The sequence below is a fragment of the Coregonus lavaretus genome, assembly GCF_964263955.1.
Source record: "Coregonus lavaretus genome assembly, chromosome: 3".
NCBI classification, from domain to species: domain Eukaryota; kingdom Metazoa; phylum Chordata; class Actinopteri; order Salmoniformes; family Salmonidae; genus Coregonus; species Coregonus lavaretus.
The window spans coordinates 57,253,698-57,275,589 of record NC_139990.1 but is presented as its reverse complement, the minus strand read 5'-3'; the positions used below and the strand labels follow the sequence as shown (position 1 = coordinate 57,275,589).

At 46.0% G+C, this 21,892-nt stretch overlaps 1 pseudogene across 1 annotated transcript in view; it reads left to right on the top strand.

Moving 5' to 3' along the window:
- The first annotated feature begins 7,336 nt into the window (after positions 1-7,336).
- LOC311108167 (adhesion G protein-coupled receptor B1-like) overlaps positions 7,337-21,892 on the top strand; it is a 65,273-nt pseudogene continuing 50,717 nt past the window's right edge. Inside the window, exon 1 of the transcript XR_014615278.1 lies at positions 7,337-7,355. The product of XR_014615278.1 is annotated as an adhesion G protein-coupled receptor B1-like (transcript). The remainder of the gene's footprint in view (positions 7,356-21,892) is intronic.

Sequence of the window (21,892 nt, the reverse complement as noted above, 5' to 3'; positions counted from 1 at the left end):
GTTCTGATGGAGGTTTAAACTTCATGACAGGTGTCCTGTAAAATAATATGTTTTTGTATGTTTTCAGGTTGCTGCAACAAATATGACTTGGCACTGTAAGTTGTGTTCAGCTTCTTTTACCACTAGAAAATATTTATTTAAACACTGCAGACTGCAGCACAGCCACTTTTCAAAAATTAGCACACTCCCATGCCTCCATGATGATTGCATGTGCACATTTCAGACACTTAGTGCACTGAGTACTCATCTGTCAAGATATCATACTAAAGAACATAACAGCAATGCAAAGAGATTCAGGAACTTGTGACTTTCAAGTGTCCTTTATGCACATTTCAGCAACCTTTTTCTGAGTCTGTACTCCTCAGTCACATAAGAACACACTTAAAAAAGCATGAGACAGTGGTATGCCCATACAAAGGTTGTAACTATAGCACAAATGTATACGGTTCTTTAAATTCCCATAAAAGTAGAGTGCATCAAGCGAGTCTTGCGTCAGACTTTGGTAGTGACATTGTCTATGAACATACTTAGAATCTCCAAGCCACCAACTCTAACGTCACTATTGATGTGGATGAAGAGTGTCCAGTTCAGAGCACAGAAATGCAGGATGATGAGCAGTGTGATACTTCAAAACTAAAAAATCAGCTCAAACTTAATGCAGCATCTTTATTTCTAAAGATACAGGCTATCCTTCATGTGTCAAACACAGCTTCACAATAAATAGTTGATCACTTGAATCAGATTTTCTCTTTATCTCAGCCATTGATCAAGGATGCAATTAATGATATATTGCAGAGACATGGTCACAATATCACAGATTCCACACTCAATGAAGTTGTCAGTGCTGTCATGGACTCTAATGTTGTATTTAGTGCAACCTCCAAAGGTGCAGAGTTGTCCTCTTATAAGCGAAGGAAGACATTTATAGAGCACAACTATCCATTGGTAATGCCGGTAGAGTACCATTTAGAAGCACCTGGTCATACCATCATGTATGTTCCAATCCTTCAAATGATTAAGGAGCTGTTTAAAAACACAGATATCCTGAGCAAGATCAGAGAACCAAACACTGAGCCTGGTTATTATGTGTCATATTGTGATGGCTCTCATTTCCAGGAAAATGAGTTACTCTCAACAGAAGATCTACACCTAGCAATACAGCTATATATTGACGATCTTGAAATCGCTAACCCTCTCGGCACATCACGTAAAGTTCACAAACTTTGTGCTGTGTACTGGGTCCTAGCAAATGTGCCGCCCAAGTATAGATCAGCAATGCACACTATACAATTGGCCATGCTAGCTAAAGTGACAGACCTCCAGAAATATGGATATGCAGCTGTACTTGCTCCACTGGTTCGTGATGTTCACACACTTGAACAGGATGGTGTTTTCATTGAATCTGTTGGTCAGAATGTGAAAGGCACCATCTTCTGTGTTTCTGCTGACAATCTGGCTGCACATGGGTTAGGTGGCTTTTTGGAGTCATTCAGAGCAGATTATGTTTGCAGATTCTGTATGGCCACAAGTGAACAGTTTCAAACAACTGAGGTAAAAAAGGAGGAATTTGTCCAGAGAACCAAAGCGAGTCATGACATTCATGTACAAAATGTCCTCCAAGATGAGAGTTCAAGCAGCCAATTTGAGGTTAAAGGTGATTGTGTCTTCCGTGAGTCACTTGAGCACTTCCACCCTATCACAGGTTTTCCTCCAGATCTACTACACAATCTTTTGGAAGGAATCGTTGCAGTTGAACTTGCACTTTGCATTAGAGAAATGATTCGGCTTAAGCACTTCACTTTAGAGTATTCGAACCAAAGGATCACATCATTCCCATATCAGCACACTGATAAAGTAAATAAACCTCATCCAGTTCCCAAAACATTCATGACCCGGAAAACAATTGGAGGCAACGGGCATGAAAATGCCACGCTGCTCAGACTACTTCCGTTACTTGTAGGCAGTAAAGTACCAGAGGGTAATGTTGTATGGGAGGTTTTGATGGACTTGAAAGAGTTGGTGGAATTAACATTGTGCCCATCATTTTCTGATGAAACATTGGACTATTTTGTTTGCAAAATCAGTGACCACAGACAGATCCTACAAGAGGCTTTCCCTGAGTTTAGGCTTCGTCCTAAACATCACTATGTGGAACATTACCCCACCTTAGTTAAGTGCTTTGGGCCCCTGGTGCATGTTTGGACCATGCGATTTGAAGCTAAACATCGCTTCTTCAAGAGAGTGGTGCATGACGCTCAAAACTTCAAAAATGTCTTGAAGACACTGGCAATCAGACACCAACACATGATGGCATATCACCTTGGTTCACCATTGTTTTTCAAACCAACAACGCAAACATCCAGGGTTGACTCTGTTTTGGTTTCAGCTCTAGCAGAAGTAGCTCAGGCTCACATTAGAGGACAAACAACTAGTGACACTGTCTATCGTACATCAAAGGTGACCATTGATGGCACAGACTATACCAGTGGCATGTTTGTGTCAGTTGGAATCAGTGGGGGACTGTCAAAATTTTGCAGACTAACACAGATCTACCTTGTGAATCACAATGTTTATTTTCTCTGTTGTGATTATGACTCCTGGTATGTAGAGCATCTTCGATCCTATGAGCTGTCAGCCATACAGGGAAGCATGTCTATCCACCTGCAATCTGACTTCAATGATACAATTCCACTCTCTGCATACAAGATTGATGGCTTGCTGCTGTTGACTCCCAAGAGGTTCATACAAGTGAGACAAAATTAAGACCACTCTATGGTAAGTAATTCTTCATAAAATCATTAATTGTTAATTTATTGGAAAATGTGCTCAGTATAATCAATCATTATATAAATCAACATTAGGGCTGACCCAAAAATATCAAAGCTTCGAAGCTTCGTTCGTTGCCATGGTAATCGATCATGAAGTCTGTGATCTATTTTTTTATTTATTTTCTTTTTTGACACCGGTTATCATCGGCAATTGTTACATTGAAATGAGTAGGCTACTTGGCATCCTGGAAACCTGCCTGATACGTTTTGGAGACATGCAGTGTTTGTTTTGCCATACATTCATTATGTCTGCCAGGACCACCCAAGACTTGCTGATGCCCCCCTGGTAATGTTGTATTAACCGTTTATAAGCTATTTGTGACATAATGATATTTTCTTAATGTAATTTTAGCTTTTCTGAGTTTGAATATTTTCTACTATTAAATAGTTCATCTTAAAGTATAAACAAAATGCCCAGAAGTAGACTTGTTAATTGTTATTTTTTATTTTTTATTTATGTTTTTATTTTTTTATTTTTTTCATATATTTTTTTGCTAAAAGACTGGGCAAGAAAAGTTTCTACTAAACATCTGAATAGAAAAAATATTAACTTTTAATTTGATGTTTTTTTGTTTGACTTTTAAGTCAAGAGTACTTATTATTTTTAAGGCAATCAGTTGCCACAAATATTTTAAGTTTGGTGGTAAATGATTTTGAGTTGTAATAAGTCAATGTTTTTGAGTTATGGGTAATCAGAAGATTGATTGAAAAAACTAATAAATGTTAAGTTAATGAAACATAAATATCCTGAGTTTTCATGCTTGAAATGATTAAGTTATCTTGAGTTATTGCAATGAGAAAGATGAATAAATATTCTGAGTAGCATAAACTGAAAATGTTTGAGTTGGCTTAATCAGTAAATTTAATTTAATTATAATTTAAAATTACATTTAACATGAACTCCAAATATATAAGCGATGATATACTCAAATGTTTGAGTTTATGTTCTGCTTACTTATTCGGGTTTACAGTGTATACAGCCATTACTGGATTTAGCGACCACTGGTCACGTCTTCAATGCTCATCCTGCAGAATCCAGCAATGGTGCTGGTCTCATGGATTTCTTTATTTTCGAACGCTTCCGCATGGAATTATTACTGTGTCTTCAACCTAGTTAGACAGTTAGACATCGGATGAGTCAGGGCTTGCAAACTTTCACAGATTACAAAGGGAAACCCAGCCGCGAGCTGCCCAGTGACGCGTGCATACCATACGAGCTAAATACCCTCTATGCACGCTTCAAGGTAATTAACACTGAACCATGCATGAGAGCACCAGCTGTTCTGGACGGCTGTGTGATCACGCTCTTCATAGCCAATGTGAGTAAAACCTTTAAACAGGTTAACATTCACAAGGCCTCAGGGCCAGACGGATTACCAGGACGAGTACTCAGAGCATGCGCTGACCAGCTGGCAAGTGTCTTTACTGACATTTATGACCTCTCCCTGACCCAGTCTGTAATACCTACATGTTTCAAGCAGACCACCATAGTCCCTGTGCCCAAGAACGCCAAGGTAACCTTTCTAAATGACTATCGCCCCGTAGCACTCACATCTGTAGCCATGAAATGATTTGAAAGGCTGGACCTTGGGACTGAACACCTCCCTCTGCAACTGGATCCTGGACTTCCTGATGGGCCACCCCCAGGTGGTGAGGGTAGGCAACAATACATCCGCCATGCTGACCCTCAACACGAGGGCCCCTCAGGGGTGCATGCTTAGTCCCCTCCTGTACTCCCTGTTCACCCACGACTGCGTGGCCACACACAACTCCAACACCATAATTTAGCTTACTGACAACACGACGGTCGTAGGCCTGATCACCGACGACGATGAGACTGCCTATAGGAGGAGGTCAGAGACCTGGCTGTGTGATGCCAGGATAACAACCTCTCCCTGAAAGAAGCTGATCGTGGACTACAAGAGATGGAGGGCCGAGCATGCCCCCATTCACATCGACGGGGCTGTAGTGGAACGGTCGAGAGCTTCAAGTTCATCGGTGTCCACATCACTTAGGATCTATAATGGGCCTCACACACCAACACAGTTGTAAAGATGGCATGACAATGCCTCTTCGCCCTCAGGAATCTTACAAGATTTGGCGTGGGCCCTCAGATCCTCAAAAAGATCTACAGCTGCACCATTGAGAGCATCTTGACTGGATGCATCACTGCTTGGTATGGCAACTGCTTGGCATCCGATTTACCTTTCAAATAAATTATTAACATTATGTTGTTATGTAGTTAGATTGGTAAAAACAAAGTCAAATTGATTGTATGATTGTATAATTGATTCATTAATGCATAACGTTACATGGCTGTCTCTGAAAAATGTTGAAGTAAAAGAATTAAAATATAATGTTATTGAACTCAAAAGATGCCCAACAATTGAACAGAGCAGTAGATGAGTTTCTGACTGGATCAAGTGCCATTTTGTGACTTTGGCTAAGATTCCTTCCTTTGCTGTGTTATGGTATCGTTTTGGTATTGAGTATCGTGATGGTATCGAGTATTGATACTAAAAGTGTCGAAGTAAAAATTCTGGTATCGTGACAACACTACACAAGACTACACAAAGAACCTGATGACCTTCAAGCACACTTTCAATTGCAAGCACAATCTGAAGTGTTGTCCATATCTCAAGTATACTACCTGACCAAAAGTATGTGGACACCTGCTCATTCCAAAATCATGGGCATTAAAATGGAGTTGGTCCCCCCTTTGCTGCTATAACATTCTCCACTCTTCTGGGAAGGCTTTCCACTAGATGTTGGAATATTGCTGCTGTGACTTGCTTCCATTCAGCCACAAGAGATTTAGTGAGGTCGGGCACTGATGTTGGGCAATTAGGCCTGGCTCGCATTCGGCGTTCCAATTCATCCCAAAGGTGTTCGATTGGGTTGAGGTCAGGGCTCTGTCCAGGCCAGTCAAGTTCTTCAACACCGATCTCGACAAACCATTTCTGTATGAACCTCGCTTTGTGCACGGGGGCATTATCATGCTGAAACAGGAAAGGGCCTTCTCCAAACTATTGCCACAAAGTTGGAAGCACAGAATCGTCTAGAATGTCATTGCATGTTGAAGAGGCTGTAGTGAAGTGCCTCACTGCTATTAAGCTACTCCTACACACAGGGGCTTAAGTAATCACTCACACACACACACACACACACACACACTCACACACATACAGCACCGAGCTACACTGAAAACGACACTTCTTGAGGCGCCCTGGACTAAAAGAAAAAGGAATGAAAACGCATAACAGCGATTAGGAGTACAACTCAGCCGACTCAGAAAGGTCTTGCATTACATTGTGAATCAGAATAAGTGGTGGTGAATCTGTCTGACTCCTCCCACTCCATTACTGACAAAACATCAGCGGTGTCACCAGACTGATTATAGTGCAGCAGGGAACAAAGGTAATGCAATTCAATGGACCTGCTGCAACATTATCTCCTTCATATAATGATAACCATGGGGAGTAGAAAGTGGCTGTGGTTCAGTTAAACACAGACACACACAGGTATCATTAAACCATATACTGTAGTAAGATATATAGTCATTCAACCATCTAAATGGTGCAAGTCTATTTGGCTGAAATGATTAAAACCTGTAGAGACCAATGGAGACTGCGTGTGGCTTACTTTCATTGCCAGTTGCATGTACTGTAGGTCAACATAGTGTATTCAACCATCTAAGTATATTTGGCAGAAATAATAACCTTCACACAGACTAAAAGGTAAAGCTATTTCTCTACAATGGAAACTGTGTAGCTAAACTTAAACAGCCAGATTCTCCATTACACTGCCAATGGCTTGCATTTACCCTGCAGGCCTGGCACCGTATAGTACCTACCCTCCCAGAACCTCAACTTTAAATTGTCAGCCACTGACACTTAACACCTCACGTAGCAGTATAAAAGTACTATTTTAAACTGCCTTCCTACCTCAATCTCAAACTTTAATCGACGACTACTTCAAAAACTGCTGTGGGCTCTTTCTTCCCTTGGGGCCAGCTCTTTTTTCCCTCTGGTTAAAATTTTTCAATCAGCCGAGGGGTCAAATGTTCCCACTGGCGGCAGCCATTATACATTGTGATTTTCTGAAAGAATGCTGACACAATTAAGAAATGGTAGGGGAGGGAATTAGATGACATTAATTAAAAGGAATAAAAAGAGAAAAGAGATGGAAGTGGCGAAGGAGGGAGGCCTATTGTGATGGGGGTGCAGGGTGCCAGCGGTGGCCCGGGCTGGCCTACTGATTTACATGATCTGTAGACTTAAGCGTTTCTGCCTGCGATGCAAGGGGGCTGGCTGGGGCTGGTTGGGGCTGGCTCTGACTGACCCTTCGCTGGAGATAGTGCAGAGGAAGCAGAGGGGAGTGAAGCCCCCAGGCAGCGAGCGGAGAGCAGCTTCTTCCTGGTATATTGTTTCTGTAGGCGTCAGATAATGGATTATGTCCAGAAGGAGAGGGAGAGAGGATGGAAGATGCTGCCAGAGCAATGAGGTGACATGAGAGAGATCAGCCAAGGTGAGAGTATGTCTGGTTTTCTCTTAGCAGGCAATGGGTGTGTGTGCGGGGTGTGTTTGTGTGTGTATGCGTGTGTGTGTGTGTGTGTGTGTGTGTGTGTGTGTGTGTGTGTGTGTGTGTGTGTGTGTGTGTGTGTGTGTGTGTGTGTGTGTGTGTGTGCGTGCATGTGTGTGTGTGTGTGTGTGTGTGTGTGTGCGTGCGTGTGTGTGTACACGCGTTTGTGTGGGTGAATGTGTACCAACCAAGTGTTTTGAAAAGTTGAACTGTGTTAAACAAAGAACTTTGTCATCGTAACATTTTTATAACATTCTTCTTCCTTTACGACTTCTGTTAAGCGGAAGAAAATGAAAACGTCATGAATCTTTCATGCTTGAAAAAGCTGCTAATAATAAATAAGTTAAATGTATCTGTACGGGCTCCTGCTTCCTCCCCCCCCCCCCCCCCCCCCCTCTCTCTCTCTCTCTCTCTCTCTCTCTCTCTCTCTCTCTCTTTCTCTCACTCTCAATCTCTCTCTCCTCATCCTTTGTTTCTTCCTCTCTCCACTGCAGACTATACTGTCATTCCTCCTGACCTTCAACAAACAAAGAAGAGAAAAAGAAAACTTCCTTCAGGGCACTACCCAACCCTTTAGCCTGCAGACAAACAATTATAGGGAACTCTCAGTGGCTGTCAAACAGCTAATATCTATAGAGGCTTTCTCATCTTCCTCTATTTACCCAAATTACAAAGAACATCATGAAACAATGTATCTTGGCATACTGTGTAGACGACTGAACATATGAGAGAATGCTTCACTTCACAGTGAGATGTAAACACACACACACAGACACACACACACACGTGCATGTAAACACACACACATACACACACACCCTCAAAAGCATGGCGGAACATGTGATTAAGACAATTGAAGACCGCTTTCAGCAGGAATCGCAAATGTGAACAGCGTGAGCACTGTGTACTCCAACCAGCTTTATTCATTTGAGATGCTTGGCATCTGAGAGAGCTGGAGCTGCCAGATTTTCAATGCACAATCAATTCAGTCCCGTACCGTGTGTGCATCCAGAACAGAATGGAAAAGTGAGATTAGTCTACATCAAAAAGAGTTTGAAAAGTTTCTTACTAAAAACGTAGACATGCTTCTAAAATCAAATTGCCAATCTTTACCCTCACTACCTGGTCATGATTGACGAGAGGTAAAAGCCAGTTTTTTTTAAGCTAAACTTCTAATTATAATATTTTTTCTCTCTCTCATCTCTGTTGAGATGTCCCAAGTGTACATTCTCTCTTTTTCCCCTGACCCATCTGTCTATCTCCTCATTTGAATTCCATGCTGTCACAGTCACTAGCCCATTCAAGCTTAACATCCTTGTCATTTATAGCCCTCCAGGTTCCCTTGGAGAGTTCATCAATGAGCTTGACGCCTTGATAAGTTCCTTTCCTGAGGATGGCTCACCCCTCACAGTTCTGGGTGACTTTAACCTCCCTACGTCTACCTTTGACTCATTTCTCTCTGCCTCCTTCTTTCCACTCCTCTCCTCTTTTGACCTCACCCTCTCACCGTCCCCCCTACTCACAAGGCAGGCAATACGCTTGACCTCACCTTTACTAGATGCTGTTCTTCTACTAATCTCACTGCAACTCTCCTCCATGTCTCCGACCACTACTTTGTATCCTTTTCTCTCTCGCTCTCCTCCAACACTACTCACTCTGCCCCTACTCAGATGGTAATGCACCGTCGCAACCTTCACTCTCTCTCTCCCGCTGACTCTCCATGTCCCCTATCCTCCCGGCCGGCTCGGTCCTCCCCTCCTGCTCCGTGGCTTGACGACTCATTGCGAGCTCACAGAACAGGGCTCCGGGCAGCCGAGCGGAAATGGAGGAAAACTAGACTCCCTGCGGACCTGGCATCTTTTCACTCCCTCCTCTCTACATTTTCTTCCTCTGTTTCTGCTGCTAAAGCCACTTTCTACCACTCTAAATTCCAAGCATCTGCCTCTAACCCTAGGAAGCTCTTTGCCACCTTCTCCTCCCTGCTGAATCGTCCTCCCCCTCCCCCCTCCTCCCTCTCTGTGGATGACTTCGTCAACCATTTTGAAAAGAAGGTTGATGACATCCGATCCTCGTTTGTTAAGTCAAATGACACTGCTGGTCCTGCTCACACTGCCCTACCCTATGCTTTGACTTCTTTCTCCCCTCTCTCTCCAGATGAAATCTTGCGACTTGTGATGGCCGGCCGCCCAACAACCTGCCCGCTTGACCCTATCCCCTCCTCTCTTCTCCAGACCATCTCCGGTGACCTTCTCCCTTACCTCACCTCGCTCATCAACTCATCCTTGACCGCTGGCTATGTCCCTTCCGTCTTCAAGAGAGCGAGAGTTGCACTCCTTCTCAAAAAACCTACACTCGATCCCTCCGATGTCAACAACTACAGACCAGTATCCCTTCTTTCTTTTCTCTCCAAAACTCTTGAGCGTGCCGTCTTTAGCCAACTCTCTTGCTATCTCTCTCAGAATGACCTTCTTGATCCAAACCAGTCAGGTTTCAAGACTGGTCATTCAACTGAGACTGCTCTTCTCTGTGTCACGGAGGCTCTCCGCACTGCTAACGCTAACTCTCTCTCCTCTGCTCTTGTCCTTCTAGACCTGTCTGCTGCCTTTGATACTGTGAACCATCAGATCCTCCTCTCCACCCTCTCCGAGTTGGGCATCTCCGGCACGGCTCACTCTTGGATTGCGTCCTACCTGACTGGTCGCTCCTACCAAGTGGCGTGGCGAGAATCTGTCTCCGCACCACGTGCTCTCACCACTGGTGTCCCCCAGGGCTCAGTTCTAGGCCCTCTCCTATTCTTGCTATACACCAAGTCACTTGGCTCTGTCATATCCTTACATGGCCTCTCCTATCATTGCTACGCAGACGACACACAACTAATCTTCTCCGTTCCCCCTTCTGATAACCAGGTGGCGAATCGCATCTCTGCATGTCTGGCAGACATATCAGTGTGGATGACGGATCACCACCTCAAGCTGAACCTCGGCAAGACAGAGCTGCTCTTCCTCCCGGGGAAGGACTGCCCATTCCATGATCTCGCCATCACGGTTGACAACTCCGTTGTGTCCTCCTCCCAGAGTGCGAAGAGCCTTGGCGTGACCCTGGACAACACCGTCGTTCTCCGCTAACATCAAGGCGGTGACCCAATCCTGTAGGTTCATGCTCTACAACATTCGGAGAGTACGACCCTGCCTTACACAGGAAGCGGCACAGGTCCTAATCCAGGCACTTGTCATCTCCCGTCTGGATTACTGCAACTCGCTGTTGGCTGGGCTCCCTGCCTGTGCCATTAAACCCCTACAACTCATCCAGAATGCCGCAGCCCGTCTGGTGTTCAACCTTCCCAAGTTCTCTCACGTCACCCCGCTCCTCCGCACACTCCACTGGCTTCCAGTTGAAGATCGCATCTGCTACAAGACCATGGTGCTTGCCTACGGAGCTGTGAGGGGAACGGCACCTCCGTACCATCAGGCTCTGATCAGTCCCTACACCCAAACGAGGGCATTGCTTTGATCCACCTCTGGCCTGTTGGCCCCCCTACCTCTGCGGAAGCACAGTTCCCGCTCAGCCCAGTCAAAACTGTTCGCTGCTCTGGCACCCCAATGGTGGAACAAGCTCCCTCACGACGCCAGGACAGCGGAGTCACTCACCACCTTCCGGAGACACTTGAAACCCCACCTCTTCAAGGAATACCTGGGATAGGATAAAGTAATCCTTCTACCCCCCCTTAACCCACCCCAAAGAAAGAAGAAAAAAAAACATATTGTAAAGTGGTTATCCCACTGGCACCAATTTGTAAGTCGCTCTGGATAAGAGTGTCTGCTAAACGACGTAAATGTAAATGTGAATGTTGATGCTATTAAGGATGAACGAGCCAATCGCTAAGGCAGAAAACAAATCTTCTACCAGCAGGGAAACACGTGTTATTACGGAATGATTCCTGCCTCCATGTTGTTTCAGTAATCACTCATCTGTATGAGCACTGCTACCTGCCTCTCCTTGTGGGCACAACAAACAACATCTATTAGCCAGTCAAATCACTTTGGATTCCCATTGTATAGAGCTAAGGTTGCAGGCAGCAGTAGCTTCCACCGAGACCATTGTTGCTATCATCACACCAATCTCTATATGAGGCTCCTATTCATTGGCATTTAAGGAAAACAAAAGCTTCAGGGCCCGTTTTCAAAAAGTGTCTCAGAGTAGAAGTTCTTATTATATGGACAGGGGGGACCTGATCCTAAATCAGCACTCCTACTCTGAGATTCTGTGAATACGGGCTCATATAATCCTCCCACTTCAATCCCACTCCTAAAGGTAGAGCTAGGGGCCATCTGAGGTATTTGGGGCACCGTCGGGATCTTTCACAATTCATTTTTCACAGTTTGCCAGAATTCGCCTCCCTCAATCTTGTTGAACTCAGCATTCCATATTGGTGATGCAATTAAGTAATCTTGAAATCAATTTGCTGTGAAAACGTTGGGACAGAAGTGAGAAGTGAGAAAGGAGATTAATTGCCGGCTGGAAATGGAACATAAATATTGATTGAATTAATTACAGCAGCAGGGGAAGAGCAGAATGGAGGTGGCTCCATCATTGATGAGTCTAATTAAAGGGGTTATCCTTAAGAAGAAAATAAATGCATTACCTCAAACTTCTCAGAACACTCTGAACATTTATCCGTCATCAGCCTCTCACCCCTCCAGCGTCTCCATTACTCTGCTGTCTCCTTGAGTCAAGTGAACATCTAAATCTACCTACTCTGACGCCATGTCCTCATCTAGTCATAGTCAGTCATTTACTGCAGCTTCAGGAAAGATGCTTCTAAGGGCATGGTGGGTAATTTCTTATCAACATATTTGCTATGTGATTCGGTATCATCACTCTACTCACATTACCTTCAGTTAATCTGACCAGTTCTGTTCATGGTTGAGGTGCGTGTGCAACGGAGGCCTCCAGTCCGTGTTGAGACTTAAATGTTCTTTAATGAACATAATCGCAACAGACCCAGAGCTCTTTGGCAGCACACTGCTTTAGTGACTGACTGAGCATCCTTTCCTCTCTCTCTCCAAGTCTTTCTTATTCTAAATGCCACTTGCAAATGCTATGCAGGGCGACTTAAAAATCAATTTCCCACTTCACTTGCCTGTTTGCAGTCCATTCGTCTTGCCCAGTATTCCTATGTTTTGCGTATCGATTTGATGCTGCCTGCTCCCGTCCAGGCAGTATGTTCTGGGCGTTCCGGGGCTGAAGGGGACCTTCAGAGGGAAGCGGTCGGTAATGAAGTCATCTCCTCCTCATTATCCTCCATGTCCCTGGGATCTAACCATAACGGGGAGACCAGACTGGACCAGACCGGAGCAGATTAGAACAAACCAGACCAGAAACAAACCAGACCAAACCAGACCAGACTAGGCCAGACTGGGCCAGACTGGAGCAGATTAGAACAGACCAGACCAGACCCGACCCGACCGTGTCCCATAGATATAGAAGAAAACTGTATCACTAAAATATAACTCACCTGTGAACAGATAACACTAGGATATTATGTTTCCCCTTATAATCCAAGACAGATCCATGTCACATTGTATCGTTTGTACAAAGGAATATGTTTTCTACATCATTCAGGCATTGTTGAACAGAATGTGAGTCATTGGTCAAGAGCCCACACATTTCCTGGAGTGCTGGGGATGCTGGGAACACAGTTACAGGCACACACACACAGACACACACCCACAGTGACAGGTAGGTACGTGGGATTTGGGATCGATACGTTGAGTGTGGAGCTAACAAGCCAAGTGGCTATATTTAGCCTGCAGACACCTGTCAGGTTCAGACAGGCAGAGGGGAGCACTCCCACCTGCAGAGAGCCAACAAATCTCACCTGTCCATCATACAACTTGCTCAGAAACCCGGTCCACCACTCAGGTGAGGGGAGAGTACAGCTACACACCTGCAGAGCAAGTGGGATTATTGTGACGGAGAAAGCACGTGGCCTGCCACATATTTCAAACATATAGCGGGTATATAGAGGATATTACATAAGGGAGGAAGCTGGGGCTAGGGAGAGAGAGAGAGTGAGAGAGAGAGTGAGAGAGAGAGCAAGAGACAGAGAGAGAGAGATAGAGAGAGAGAGAGAGAGAGAGAGAGAGAGAGAGAGAGAGAGAGAGTTTGTGTCGATGTGTGTCTATGTGTGTGTGTGTAGGTGGCAGCATGGGTTTTTCCTTCCACTCACATCGCCATTATAACGTAGTAAAACTGGCATAATGTTTATATAAATGTCACTTCTCCTCTATTCATGTGTAATAAATACTACTGAGTGTGTCTGCTGCTGTTTTTGATCGTTGATTCATTACCATCATTAATGGCATTTTCTACATAATTATCCTGTATGAATGGGACTTAGATGCTTTGGTGTTATGGTATTCTAATGATTATTTCACGTTTATTGAAATACAGTGCTGAAAAGAGATCAGTTTTGAATACATACACATGTAACTGCACAAGTTACAAGTGTGCGCGCATGTGTGTATGTGTGAGCTAGCATGCATGCATGTGTGTTTATGTGTGTGTACGTGTTTATATATATATTGTACGGTTTCATGCTGCCAAGTTTATTTAATAATTTGGTGTGAGCTGTGCTGTATCAAGCCTGGAGCTGGTGTTGTGGTCCGTGACCAACAGAGAGAGAGCTGCCTGCCTGCCGCTGGAGAATGTGTGTCAACCAGGGTACTCCTTCATTTTGTAGCGGGTGATTTGGACGGAGTCAGGCGCAGGAGGTGTAAATCACAGAATAATGGTTTATTCGGCGTAAAACAACTACAGTGCGACTTAACGGCGCACTGGGAAAAACAAAACACACGGGTGAATAGCCCGGTGATAAAGTACATAATGCTCCACCGAGCTATCGACACCTCCACTTGGAAACAATCACACACAAAGACATGGGGGGCAGAGGGAATACTTATACAGGGACTGATGAGGGGATATGAACCAGGTGTGTGTAAAAAACAAGACAAAACAAATGGAATGATGAAAAGAGGAGCGGCAGTGGCTAGAAGGCCGGTGACGACGAACGCCGAAGCCTGCCCGAACATTGAGAGGTGGCAGCTTCGGAGGAAGTCGTGACAGTACCCCCCCCCCCCCCCCCCCCCTTGACGCACAGCTAAAGCAACGCGCTGAAACCGGCCTCAGGGACGGCCAGGAGGAAGCGGAGCAGGGCGATCAGGTTGGCGACGGTGGAAATCCCACAACAGGGAGGGATCAAGGACATCCTTCACCGGAACCCAGCACCGCTCTTCCGGACCATACCCCTCCCACTCCACGAGGTACTAAAGGCCCCCCACCCGACGCCTCGAATCCAGGATGGAACGGACAGAGTACGCCGGGGCCCCCTCGATGTCCAGAGGGGGCAGAGGGACCTCCCGCACCTCAGACTCCTGGAGCGGACCAGCCACCACCGGCCTGAGGAGAGACACGTGAAACGAGCGGTTAATACGGTAATCAGGAGGGAGTAGCAACCTATACGTAACCTCATTGATTCTCCTCAGGACTTTGAACGGCCCCACAAACCGCGGGCTCAGCTTCCGGCAGGGCAGGCGGAGGGGCAGGTTCCGGGTCGAGAGCCAGACCCGATCACCTGGTACAAAGACCGGGGCCTCACTGCGGTGGCGGTCAGCGTTGGCCTTCTGGCGATGCACGGCGAACTGGAGGTGGACGTGGGCAGCGTTCCTCCGCACACCGAAACCAGTCGTCCCCCGCAGGAGCTTCGGTCTGGCTCTGATGCCATGGTGCCAGGACAGGCTGATAACCTAAAACACATTGAAATGGTGACAGGTTAGTGGAGGAGTGGCGGAGAGAGTTCTGTGCATATTCGGCCCATGGAAAGAACACTGACCACTCCCCTGGCCTGTCCTGGCAGTAGGACCACAGGAACCTACCCACATCCTTATTCACCCGTTCCACCTGCCCATTAGATTCGGGGTGAAACCCAGAGGTCAGGATGACCGAGACCCCTAGACGTTCCATGAACACCTTCCAGACCCTGGACGTAAACTGGGGACCCCGGTCAGACACTATGTCCTCTGGCACCCCAAATGCTGGAAGACGTGAGTAAACAAGGCTTCCGCAGATTGCAGGGTCGTGGGGAGACCGGGCAGAGGAAGGAGGCGGCAGGCTTTAGAGAAGCGGTCCACAACGACCAGGATGGTGGTGTTACCCTGAGAGAGGGGAAGATCAATTAGGAAATCAATGGATAAGTGGGACCATGGCCATTGTGGAACTGGTAAGGGATGTAACTTACCCGCTGGAAGGTGCCTAGGTGCCTTACTCTGGGCGCACACCGAGCAGGAGGAGACATGCACCCTCACGTCCTTAGCCAAGGTAGACCACCAGTACTTCCCGGTCAGGCAGCGCACTGTACGGGCGATGCCTGGGTGACCAGAGGAGGGGGATGTGTGTGCTCGTAGATAAGACGATTACGGACACTAGATGGCACGTACCGAAGCCCAGTGGGGCACTGAGGTGGAGATGGCTCTGTGCGTAACGCCCGCTCTATGTCCGTGTCCACCGCCCACACCACCGGCACCACAATGCAGGAAGCCGGGAGTATGGGGGTGTTGTCAATGGGCCTCTCGTCTGGGTCGTACAGCCATGACAGTGCGTCTGCCTTCACGTTCTTCATGCCTGGTATATAGGACAGCGTGAAATCAAACCGGGTGAAGAACAAATGGCCCACCTGGCCTGGCGAGGTTTCAGCCTCCTCGCTGCCCGGATGTACTCTAGGTTACGGTGGTCAGTCCAGATGAGGAAAGGGTGTTTCGCCCCCTCGAGCCAGTGCCTCTACGCTGTCAGGGCTCTGACAACAGCCAACAGCTCCCGATCACCAACGTCATAGTTCTGCTCCACCGGGCTGAGCTTCTTAGAGAAGAAGGCACAGGGGCGGAGCTTGGGTGGCGTGCACGAGCGTTGGGATAGGACAGCGCCTACCCCTACCTCAGACGCATCCACCTCCACTATGAACGGCAATGATGGATTGGGATGGGCCAGTACCGGGGCTGAGGTGAACAGAGCCCTCAGGTTACTCCAAGCCCTGTCAGCCTCAGCAGACCAGCGGAGCCGGGACGGCCCACCCTTCAACAGAGAGGTTATCGGAGCTGCAACCTTGCCAAAGCCCCAGATAAACCTCTGATAGTAATGGGCAAAGCCAATGAAGCGTTGCACATCCTTTACCGTGGTTGGAGTCGGCCAATTGCGCACGGCTGAAATGCGGTCTCCCTCCATCTCCACACCTGAGGTGGTGATGTGGTATCCGAGGAAGGAGACGGATTGTTAGAAGAACAGACCCTTTTCTGCTTTGGCATACAGGTCATGCACCAACTGTCGGCCCAGCACTCTGCGAACCAGGAACACATGCTCGGCGCGCGTAGCGGAAAACACCAGGATGTCATCGATGTAGACCACCACACCGCGACCAAGCATGTCCCGAAACACCTCGTTCACAAAGGACTGGAAGACTGATGGAGCATTCATCAACCCGTACGGCATCACCAGGTATTCATAATGCCCCGTAGTTGTGCTAAATGCTGTCTTCCACTCATCCCCTTCCCGGACAGGCACCAGGTTGTATGCACTCCTGAGATCTAATTTCGTCAAGAAGCGCGCCCCATGCATTAATTAGATCACAGAGGAAATGAGGGGTAGAGGATAACTATAGCGAATAGTAGTTTTATTAAGTGCACGGTAATCAATGCAAGGGCGCAGACCCCTCTCTTTCTTCTTCACGAAAAAGAAACTTGAGGAGGCGGGGGAAGTGGAGGGACGTATAAACCCCTGACACAGGGACTCGGAGATGTATGTTTCCATAGCCTCCGTTTCCGCCCGATGGGGTGGTAATTTGGTCTCCTGCGTTTTGGAAAACGCATGCGCCAAATCGAGGTATTCGGGGGGAATGCGCACGGTGGAGATATTGTCTGGATTGTATTATGGTTTCACAGGATATAGCTTAGTGCAATGATATTGGGAAAATTGCCAAATATTTTACAAAGCTTGGTAAACAATCCTCAAAAAACACTGTCCATGTTTTTCCAATGTCCACTGCTATAAGTTAGTGTTCAGAACATCGATTAGAGCTTAATGAATTTCTCATGATTAATTTAGCTCATATCAACAAATTCTAGGAAAGGATCTTGGAACAGAAACAATTAAGAGCAATTGATATGTGCTTAGCGTGATGGAATAGACAGTATAAAGAACAGAGGCCTTATGCCCTAGACGACAATATGGATGCAACACCAAGTGCACTTTGTTATTTTGTATAATATGAGGCGGACAGTATTTCACAAGGTTGTTATGTTCATATAGGTATTTGTGAAGAAAGTTTTAATTATATGATTTGTTTGGGTGTGGGTGTGTGTGCGTGCGTGCGTGTGCCTGTATGTACTCGTGTGCTGCCTGTGTGTGTATGTACTAGGGCTCTAGGGGACGATATTGAGTGGAGAAGTGGAAAGAGAGCGAGACTGGGGCCGGGGTGTCCGGGTTGCCGGGTGGCGGGGTCAGACCTAGCTCAGCTCCTCCATGGCCTTGATGCAATATAAATCAGCCAGTCTTTTCACCGAATCAGCATGGACGTAATTGCATATGACTGATATGGATTTCTTGTCACTCCTGGGCTTTATGAAGAGAGCCAGAGATTTCTACACGCTTGTGTATTTTTACAACATCACAACTTGTGATAAACCATCAACAGACGTCCCTATGGGCGATAGGACTCAGACATGAGACAAATCGATGAGTGTGAAATGTTGAGTTATTGATAGAAACACAATAGGAGTGAATATGGCATAACATATTATAACACACATCGAAGGCCTTTCATCACATTGACTCAGACAAACACACACACACTCACATACCATGCAAGTATTTCATCAACGACACAAACACACACAAAACTGATGAAACCTATGAAATCCAGACTCTGCATTTTACATCTTTTCATAGAGTTGGCATATTACAGTCACATCAGGAACCTGTATCTACAGAATACCAATATTCCATTCCCACCTGACTTATCATCATAATGTAATTAATTGCTGATGTAATGGATGTGGGTCCTGGAACAGGAACCTGATGACAGCAGCAATTACAGAAACACTTTGAAAAGTTTCTGGGGGCGAGAAAACTATACAGTAGCCAGGATCAATAGTGTAAAACCTCACTCAGACAGCTCAGAGAGTTGGACAGGTTTTCATCTTTCAATCCATAGAGCAGAGCCCTATATGCAGGGAAACACAGCAAAAAGAAAACATGTCAGCGAATTGCACATTGGAAAATAAAGTTGTATTGTATTGTATGAATTAATTTATTGTGAATCTTGGAGAAATAAATAGTTCAGCTAGCCTTACACTCTTAGAAAGAAGGGTTGCAGAAGGGTTTTTTGGCTGTCCCCATAGGAGAACCCATTTTGGTTCCAAATAGAAAGAACAATTTTGGGTTCCATGTAGAATCCTCTGAGTAAAAGGGTTCTAGCTGGAACCAAAGGGGTTCTACCTGGAACCAAAAAGGGTTCTTCAAAGGGTTATCCTATGGGGACAGCTGAAGAACCCTTTTAGGTTCTAGATAGCACCTTTTTTTCTAAGAGTGTAACATAACGAAATGTGTTCACGATCCACAATCCTAACATGACATTTCCCTAATGAAATATAATCCTGTCATGATGTATGATCACTACTTATAACAGCATGCAATCCACTCAACCCTGTCTGATAGCCAGGTCCTACGGAAGGTATCTGTTAGTGACCCATATCTGATTAGTCGTTTGGGAGCAGCTGCAGAGCGTTTGATTGGTGCATGGGGCTGGAAAGCCTGTGTGTCAGGCTGTGCCCTCTCTAACCTGCTTGTGTGTGTGGCCCTCTGCTGATCCGTGTCTAGTTGGTCAGAGAGGGAAACCATCTGGTACCTGGTGACTATTAGAGTGTTTTATGGGATCAGTTTGAGTGAGGCATCATATGGGATGCAAGACACATCTCTGACACACTATGGTTCCGCTCACTGAACTGGGTGTGCTTGGCTATGAATCCAAGCTAATGCAATTAACGTAGCTGACAAGCTATAGAAAGTGTCGGGCCTTATTGGGCCTTCAACAAAGTACTCTTTCTCTGGCTGTCTCCATCTATCTATCCAGTCTTTCTTTCTGGTTCCTGCCTTGATTTCCTCAATCACTTTTCCTCACCTTTCTCCTGTACCCCACCCTCTCTCCTCCCTCTCTTCCCCTCTATCTAGTTTGTTTTGGTGCTGCTCCTCAGGGTGGTTAACTCGTCCCCGGTACCACATCTCTGAGGTGCTTTGTCTGTGTTGCTGTTTCAGAGATATCTGTGTTTGTTTGTGTTTCTCTATGAATCCCTGGACTCAGACTGAACCATGTGTCACCCTTGCGTTATCGGCAAGGGTGACTTCAGTGGCGGAATTTCCCTTTCTCCATTCTGTACATATAACAAGGCATTCACTCACATTCCCACATACTGCTACTCACTTAAACCCATTATTGTTGCTGTAAAGGCCCTGGTATGAAGGATAAGGACTAGGCTATATACGCCATCGATACCGGGAAGATGATCAACATAAAGTGGCAACACTCTTGCTCTCTCTCATTCTCTATTGTTCTTTCTCTCTCCCCCTCTATCCCCTCATGTTCTGTGCTCGGTTTAGCCACATTCCAATTTTCCAACTACAGTTTTTTTTCTCTTGGAACTTTTTAGTTTGGGTCTCACAAAGGCTCTCTGAGCATGAATCTTTGAGCAGTTTAGACCGCTGTATAGTGAATAATGTAGGGCACAGTCCGATGCTCCCCAGGCGACTACACCTTGCCTGAACGGATGAGTGCTCAAGATGAAAACACACACACATTCACTTTCTCCACACCTTCTCCACAGGGAGCGGGGGAGTAAGCATTCACAAACAGGAGGCAACATAGGATGCGTGTCATCTCCCTAAGCATATTTCTGTGAATTCTGATTTTGTTCGTTTGCCCACTGACAAAGACATGATCAGTCTATCATTTTAATTGTAGGTTTATTTGAACAGTGAGAGACAGAATAACAACAACAAAATCCAGAAAAACGCATGTCAAAAATGTTATAAATTGATTTGCATTTTAATGAGGGAAATAAGTATTTGACCCCTCTGCAAAACCCTTGATGGCAATCACAGAGGTCAGACGTTTTTTGTAGTTGGCCACCAGGTTTGCACACATCTCAGGAGGGATTTTGTTCCACTCCTCTTTGCAGATCTTCTTCAAGTCATTAAGGTTTCGAGGCTGACGTTTGGAAACTCGAACCTTCAGCTTCTTCCACAGAGTTTCTATGGGATTAAGGTCTGGAGACTGGCTAGGCCACTCCAGGACATTAATGTGCTTCTTCTTGAGCCACTCCTTTGTTGCCTTGGCCGTGTGTTTTGGGTCATTGTCATGCTGGAATACCCATCCACAACCCATTTTCAATGCCCTGGCTGAGGGAAGGAGGTTCTCATCCAAGATTTGACGGTACATGGCCCCGTCCATCGTCCCTTTGATGCGGTGAAGTTGTCCTGTCCCCTTAGCAGAAAAACACCCCCAAAGCATAATGTTTCCACCTCCATGTTTGACGGTGGGGATGGTGTTCTTGGGGTTGTACTCATCCTTCTTCTTCCTCCAAACACAGCGAGTGGAGTTTATTTTTGTCTCATCAGACCACATGACCTTCTCCCATTCCTCCTCTGGATCCTCCAGATGGTCATTGGCAAACTTCAGACGGGCCCGGACATGCGCTGGCTTGAGCAGGGGGACCTTGCGTGCCCTGCAGGATTTTAATCCATGACGGCGTAGTGTGTTACTAATGGTTTTCTTTGAGACTGTGGTCCCAGCTCTCTTCAGGTCATTGACCAGGTCCTGCCGTGTAGTTCTGGGCTGATCCCTCACCTTCCTCATGATCATTGATGCCCCACGAGGTGAGATCTTGCATGGAGCCCCAGACCGAGGGTGATTGACCGTCATCTTGAACTCTAATAATTGTGCCAACAGTTGTTGCCTTCTTACCAAGCTGCTTGCCTATTGTCCTGTAACCCATCCCAGCCTTGTGCAGGTCTACAATTGTATCCCTGATGTCCTTACACAGCTCTCTGGTCTTGGCCATTGTGGAGAGGTTGGAGTCTGTTTGATTGAGTGTGTGGACAAGTGTCTTTTATAGAGGTAACGAGTTCAAACAGGTGCAGTTAATACAGGTAATGAGTGGAGAACAGCAGGGCTTCTTAAAGAAAAACTAACAGGTCTGTGTCACGCCCTGGCTCTGGGGACACTTGTATGTTGAGCCAGGGTGTGCATTTCATTTGTTTATCTAGTATGTGTATTTCTATGTTGGCCTGAGTGGCTCCCAATCAGAGGCAACGAGTGTCAGCTGTCGTTGGTTGTCTCTGATTGGGAGCCATATTTAAACTGTCTGTTTCCCATTTGTGTT